Source organism: Pinus tabuliformis, chromosome 2_1 (genome assembly GCF_031772625.1).
Source record: "Pinus tabuliformis cultivar Carrire ecotype Pingquan chromosome 2_1, CPIR1, whole genome shotgun sequence".
NCBI lineage: Eukaryota > Viridiplantae > Streptophyta > Pinopsida > Pinales > Pinaceae > Pinus > Pinus tabuliformis.
In genome coordinates, this window is record NC_142299.1 from 32,973,707 (window position 1) to 32,982,194 (window position 8,488).

Sequence of the window (8,488 nt, forward strand, 5' to 3'; positions counted from 1 at the left end):
CTTGCAATCCCAGTTGCATGAAAAGGCTGTTGGCTAAGGCTATGGAGCAAGTAGCCATGGAGATGGTTGAACTAGCCTAAGGGATTCCTAAGTTGAAGAAATAAATGCAAAACATTTAGGTCGCATTGATAATGCAGGACAAAAAACTGGAAGAGATACAACAGCAGATAAAGAAGATCAACCCGGGAGTAAAGAAAGAAGATGATCAGCAGGAGGCCATGGCTGGTTAATAACTGGAGATATGTATATGATTTTCTTAGTTTTTTGAATGCTGATGGACAGTTTTTGGTTTCAATATCAGTATATAATGCAAATAGGAATCAGTAGTAATCTTTTTGAATGTTTAGTTTACTTAGCCTGGACAAGAAGACTTAGTATTTTTTGTTTTTTGATGGCTTTCAAAAACTTAAAGTGGCCAACAGACCAGGTTTCCCTTCGGGACGAGTTGGGACCACCATGAAAATGTACTGGTTTCAATTCGAATTAATGGAAAAAGTATGGTCCCTACTTAACTTACAAAAATATATATATATATATATATATATATATATAAGATTATTTCTTAAACTTGAACCAGTCCTGTCTCATTACCACAGAACCCAACCAATATACCATAGAACCCAACCAATAGCTGAAAGAAACTAACGGAATAAGCCATTTATAATTTTTTAAATATGAATTTACATATTGGAGTTATTTCAAACAAAGTACTTTCATACCATTACAATAACTAAATATTAGACCTTCGTTGCTTGTAGTGGAGCATAACCTCGATTTGATATCTTCGGACATTATAAAACAAAGGAAAAAATTACAATGGTGTGTTCTATATCATTATAGTTATTGGAATGTTATATTTGGTTTATGGAGATTTTGGTGGTAAGAGAGTTCATAAATCATAAGCATTCGTAATTATCCTACTTGCAAATATCAATCTCCTATTTTCTTTTTTATCTAGAGATATAAAAATAAGATATACATGGATTAGTTTCTATAATATATAAATAATTTTTTAATTTTTTTTTTTATTTTAAAATTTTTATTATATTTCATAATAAATTATTTAATCTAATATTTTTTTGTTTAGAAATAATCCAATAAGATTAACATAATCTTAAATGTGGTAAATACAAACCCTTTAATCCAAGGCTACTTTTGTAACACCTCTTTATTTTATGTAAATATCTATTAACCTAAGTTAAGAAAAGCTAGGTCTCATGTGTAAGAAGGAAAGTAAATACTTTATTATTAAATAAATAATATAATTTAATCACTTGGAAAAACGAAACACCTAAAGATGAGATTCTTGCCAAATCCCATTGGTTAATAGGAATGGATAATTCTTTCATGATAAGACTTCTAGATCCAATTCTAGAGAAGATTAATGGATTTGGAGATAAATATTCGTTAAGTTACTTAGCTGGAGAAAGATGTTAAGTTTAAGAAAAACATAAAAGCCTTGTAGTAGAGAAAAGAAAACTTTTATGGGAAATGCCTCTGAGAGAAAGGTGAATTTTTCCATGATAAGCCCAGGCAAATGGATAATAATATCCATCTAAATGTGGGACACTGCTAAAGGAAACCGTATCATGAAAGAGGGTATTAAATACCCATTGAAGAGATCAACAGGGGCAGTTGATCCATGGCAAGAACTCTCAGCTCGAGGATGAACTGCGGAAATCTAGTTCTAGGCTGGGTGGCGGTGCTCAGTGTTCCAAGTGACTTTATTTAGCTAAGCTAGTTTACTTTTATTGCTTGGGATGTAGTATATATGGCCCTTACTCTTTTTGTTGTCACATCTTTAAAATTATGAGTACAGTTGCATGGTGCTATCTTATGATTCATTACTCTTGATGTTGTCGAAGTTGCGAGTGTATGATGCATTAATAACCTTGGTTCTTGAGATGATGGAATAACGGTGAATAGTTATGCATGAAACAACTACGTATGAAGAATATTTATGTGTTAAGGTGTGAAATTGAACAGACTATGGTTCAGGTTGTGTATGTTATGCATTACGTTTCATGAGTTGAATTGCATCCACTGAGACTCGTTTAGCTAATTAATCATATGGCATAAGATATATGCCAGTAATACTTTCATCTATGCTAATAGAACTATGATCATGATTATGGACATGTTGGTTACAGTATGTTCATAATAACATTCCATCAATGCTTATGTTGGGTCCTCACAGAAATTAAGTCTGAATGCCCAAATCTTATGGGTTGAATGCCATGATTTCTTATGTTCTCCAATTTGTAATATATGCTTAAGGGTTGATATGGAATGTAAGTCTATTAATTGACTCGAAAAATCCACATCCACGATCCCATAGAACATAGAAAAGAATTAGTAGTGTTGTGCCGAGGGGGTTTGTGACAAATGGTATCGGAGCTCTAAGTTCAAACATATTGACTTATGAGTCAATCCACCTCTATAAGATATGAATAGGTATGAATAGGTTGTAGGTCTTAATTTAGTTCTTACACTTAAGTCTTAAGTCTTACCCATTATTACCCCATTAAAAAGTTTTATGAAGTGCTCGGTTATAAACTACCCTAAGAAAAATATTCCCAAAGTTTTATGAAGTGCTCGGTTATAAACTACCCTAAGAAAAATATTCCCAAATCCATAACAGTGGAAATAAAAACCTAAAATGATTTATTGAAGGGGGATGTTGAAGCAATAACATATATATTATGTTATATATATTATATTAAAATCAGAGATAATTTTGAAATGGGATGGCTAAAGGTTGACACTTTAGTGAAGAGTGAAAGCTTCAATATTGCTGGTTAAAGCATTTAACTAACTGTCTTTTCAAATTGCATAAAGGGATAAATTAAAAACTGAAGAAGTTCGTCTTTTTGGACCAAACCTTCATCCTATCTAAGTTACACAATATCATGAGTCAAGTAGGTAAGTGTGTTCACGATGAAGCCGACAAATAACCTTTCATGTTGCACGTGTTCATATAGGTTTCTTGTTTAATACTTTTTCTCATGCTTGTTTAATACTTATTCTCATGCTCAGTAAGGGTTAACTAGTTTGCCATAGAAAATTAAATGTTCAGGTATATGCATGCTCTATAACAAAATAACAGTTACTTTTAACATGTATATATCTGGTCATTTAATGCCCTATAACAGGTTGATTAATCCTTGATTAACCCTTGTCTAATTTTAATTCGAAAAATTACTTTTATTAAAATTGATTCCCATGCAGAATTGGTATTGATAATGGGGTCATATAATAATTACAATTCATATGGGCATATCCACTAGTCACTTTATGATGGTCAACAACATCAAAACCATCCAAGTGACATTTCACCTCCTAACAGTTGTCGCTTGAGTGAAATCGCTAAGTATATGCAAATGAAGGTTGTGTTCGTAATGGAATTAGAACCACGGGGAAATATCAGAGAAGGCGTTTCCTACCAGTTCTGAGAAACAACCAAGGCATCAAACAACTAATTGCCGCCAGGATATAATGACGGAATTGGAGGAGAGTTAGCAGCGGTAAGACGCCATTACTATTGGCAATCACACGTTCAAATAGTGACCACAAAAGATAGTTGTGTGACATAAATAGGTATAAACAAAACGTCGAGGTGTTGACTATCAGAAGCGAAGTCAAAGTTTCAAGTTCCTTGCTCTATATGAGCACAGTAGCGTGTTTTTCTTAAACCGCACCCGTGTCACAATAGAAGCAAACAACACCAGCGTTGTTAGTTGAAAATATTGAGAAGAGGCTTGTATGCTATAAATATTCATGCCTATTCCTCCATCGCATGGCTGATTTTGAAGGGATGAAGTGGAGCAATTAAAGGTAGCCAAGCCGAATCCCAAAACAATATTATGGTTATGATTTGTTGTTCTTCAAATTTTCTTGAATTATTCTTAAAAGAATTCGAGTTTATAAGGAAAAAGGGTGTTAGATGCTGGTCTAGCGATAGATTTAAAGCAAACACCACTTTCCAATTTAATTAACCAAGGAAATCAGCTCTATGGCGGTTGTTTCTTTTTCAATTGCAGTTATGCTTTTCTGCTGCTTTATCTGCTGACCTGGAAACGGTAGACTGCCGAGTGAGTTGCCCATAAAAGTATAAAAGCTTTCAATTGGATAATTTTTATAAACGAATTACTAGCTGCAGTTGTATTCTGCAAGAGATTCTAACTTTGAAAAAATAATTTAATTGGATAATGCTTACCTAGATTGACATCGTATTACTTTGTGCGTAATTTTGTAAACCAAGGGTGGTGCACATTTTTGGGATTCGCAAGATACGTTAACAATAGACGGTGCATGCAATGGATAAATATTGATGCTTATCCTTATCGAAATGATTTTTCACATTTAATATGCCTCAACCTTCATATAAAATGAGCTCTTAGAGCCCTGTCAAGTAGCGATGGGACCATTTCTTGTTTTATGGAATTATGGCAAGTCTGGAGTTGAAGACCCACAAAGAGCCAACCTATCACTTCACCGTCCATATCGATATCGATATCGATATGCTTCATAGTTGATATGCGCATTCGAAGATCAAGGGCACATAGAAGAGATCAGCGTGAGGATTCAGCTAATGAAGGAACTATCTCCTCTTTGTCGTTCAGTGAAGTCAACCATGGGGACTATGTTACCAGAAACGGGACGGTTGCCACCGTTCCCCGTAAACCGTAAAAAACGTGTAAGAAACGGAAACCACACGGAAACGCCGTTCTTAACCGTCATTTTAGTCCAGCGGTGCATATATTTTATGGGAAATTTTTTAACGGTGGTACTTCGCTCTTTTGTATATAATTCTCAGCTCTGTATTTTCACTCTTTATTGTAGATTTCACTCATGTATTCATTCAATAACCTAGAGACCTATACAAAGTATATAGAAAGTTGATCATTTCTGTACTATTGTCCCTTTTTTAGTTGATTTATTTTCCTTTAACATGTATATTGTTAAAATTTATAGTTTAAACACTATTCTATATGTGGCTCAAGAAATTTACATTTAATTGCAGATTCTATTTATTGTTTATATATATATATATAATTATTTGGAATTTTTTTTAAGGAAATAATAATTCGATGAAGGCGCAAAATGCATAAAAATGTATACACTTAATTGATTAGGAGGCATAAGAATGTATATATTTAATAGTCAATTTGCTAAGCATCAGTTTTTTATTTAAATTATTTAGGTTTTTAATAAAATTTGGGCTGGAAATTTAGTTGAAACTATATTGAAAATTGAAACTAAGGCTGTATTTTTTATTTTTATTTTCATTTTCTCTCTCCTCGTTTTCTTGAGTGAGAAACCTCCAAACTCCATTTCTCTTACCGTTTTTCGTTTCTCGTTTCTGGTAACATAGCATGGGGATAGTGCAAAGATCGATATGTGTGTAGATTCAATGTGTGATGCAGTAAGAGGCTAACATCTGCGGTGTGAGCAACCATGTTGAATATAAGCATTCTAAGGAGTTGAAAGAGTGGTGCAGTTTTGTTTGGCATCCATGTTATATGCTGATTTTCTTGAGTCAATTGGCGTGGACAACAAGATTGTGTATGGTTGTTGCAAAGGGAGTTGAGGGTCGTCTCTGTGTGCTTAATTGTTCACAAAATTTCCTAGTAGAATGTGTTGTATTGCATCCACTGGCACCAGGGCTAGGACTCCTCTCTTCTTTTCCATGTGGGAGGTCGGAGACAAGAAAGAATGAATTTAGGGAGATTTAAAGACCAACAGGCTCCTCTGGTCAAAACGTACCTTGCCATATTTGCATCAGATCAAATCCTTCAATGGAGATTGCGGCGTTGGCTATGGAGGCTTCCTTTGTTTCCCTTGGGAAGCGGGTTCAAAAAACAGGTGTGGATGTTTTCTTTGGTGCTCTGTTCAATTTCCACATTTTTTTTTTAAATATTCCTCAAAACTACAATTGACGTAAGAATTCCACCATAAATGAATTTAGTAAAGTTTATTAAGCTGGCTAGAATATAAATATACAAGCGTGACTCGAGTTCCTTATTAACAGAGAAAATCACGCTGCAGTGGGTTCATTGCATAGTTACCCCATTCGGTCGAATTGATGGAAAAAATTCGAAAATACGGCAGTTCTGTTCTGTTTGCGAACTAATTCATTAATTCGAAGTTCGGTACGTCAGGCTCAATTTACAAGAGCGCATAATAGTTTTCCGCACAGCCAATTCAGTTTACAGAGTTTTCCACGTCGCCCCTGTGCTCCTGAAAAACCCTTTTCCACAGCCGATTCAGTTTACAGGAGATAACAGCAGTTTTCCAGGTCCCCATCTGCTCTTCAAAAACCCTTTCGCCTCCCTAAAACTGCATATAGCTAACTGTTAAAATCGCATGCATAAAACTGCATACAACTAACCGTTAAAATCAGATGCAACTTTCCATTAACGAAAATAGATTTGATGGACGTCAGAGCAACTTTCCAGGAGCGGTGAGATGGCAGGTTAAGTTAATGAATGGTAAATTTCATCGATGAGATTTTAGGAAGTATATTTTTTAGCAAGGTTGTTATTGGTTGGTTTTTTAATCTCTAAGTTTCCTAGACTTGTGAGATGACATGTTAATATAAGTTTTAATGAATGGTGAGATTTTAAGAAGTATGTTTTTTTTTTAAGCAAGGTTGTTAATGCAGAGTTGTTAATAGTTGATTTAATGCAGAGTTGTTAATAGTTGATTTTAGGAAGTATGTTTTTTTTTTAAGCAACGTTGTTAATGTAAAGTTGTTAATAGTTAGTTTTTTAATTGATGAGATTTTAGGTAGTATTTTTTTTAAGTAAGGTTGTTAATAAAATTGGTTAAAAGTTAAGGAAAGTGATAAATAGGTTATTTAGGATAACGAAAATATGTGTTATATATCTATTAAATTTAAATACCAGAAAATTTGAGTCAATATTAAATTATAATATTTAAAGTTTGTATTATATAGAATAATAAATATTGTTGTTAATAGTTAGAGTAAAGAATTTGATTTGATTAGATTAATGTTATTAGAAAATAATAGACATTTGTATATTTTAAAATTTCAAAAAATTAGAAAAACAACATATTTAAATATTTGTAGATGTCTACTCTTAAATTTTTTTCGTATTAACTTTTAAGTAATCGAATTTTTTTCATATCGAATCGAATTCGAACTTGATAACTATGGTTCATTGTACTCTCCGGCTCCGAGAAGGAGAATCATTTAAATGAAGGTTCCTTAGGGAATATGAGAAATGGAATTTCTCAACGGTTTTAGTTCATGTGAAATTGAAAGCCTTGGATCCATTTCAGCCACCGTTTTCCCCACACTATCCTTGGAAGCAGCTCGATGACCAGAGCAGGATGGAAGTGTATGAATTGTGTCGGGCTTCGACCCTAGATGGCTGCAACCCTTCAGAGGTGATCCAGCATAATCCTTTATCATAGGGTCTTCCAGAACTAGCGCATGTCAATCTTCTAATTCATAACATTATCCAAGCTATGTCTTTGAACTATAACTTTAACTTTAGCTATCATTTTCTCTCATCATAAGTGAGGGTGTGTTTTTTTTTTTTGAGGGATTAACCACTTAAGGAATTAACATAGGTCATAAACCTGCAAGGTAACAAATGAATTGTTATGCATTATGATCACGACCTGCGCCACTTGGAGATAATAAGGAGTTGGACCTTAGTACATTGCTCACGCAAAAGCTAATGAATCTAAGTAACTTATTATACACATGCTAATCCTCGTCATTCTGAATCTCATTTCTCCTTGTCTCAATGCTAGAATATTTTGGTACCATGCAACTGATGGCACTGTCACAATGTTTAGAAATGGGAATCTAGGAGTGAGAATTAAAAATGTTTGGAGGAGAAACCTCGAAAGGCTACAATGAAACAAATAATTCTGATGGAGTAAAGAGGAAGGCAAGGAAATATCAAACAACTAACATGATTATTTAATAAGTAGAAAAGGTCAAACCTCAATGAGTTACTTGTTATTGTGACTAATTATCACATGATGTGAAGATTAAAATTCTACTTATTATATGTGTGAAAGTTTTTCAAAACTTAAGTTATTGTTGAATGCTCATGTGAGGGCACAAAGACTGTATACTTGCATATTTTGAAAGGTGCATAGTAGAGTGGGAGAAATAAACAATTTGGTAGTTCTTGTAAATTATGGTTATTGCATCGGAAGTGGGATGTTATACCCACAATATTAATAACAGGTAGTACACTTGTAAGAATAATATATATCATTGAGGAATGAGAAGGTTCAAACACTAAATGCCTCCACATAAGAGGAGTAAGTCATATAACCAACTAACAAAGAATAATGAATATATTATGTGATCAAATTTATGAACAAATAGGGATGGGCATAAGTGATTGAATTAAAAATTTGATGAAATTTAATGATATGGTCATCATATCATTCTACTCATACTAAAATCAAATTATGATTTCTATGAAAGGACATAACTTAA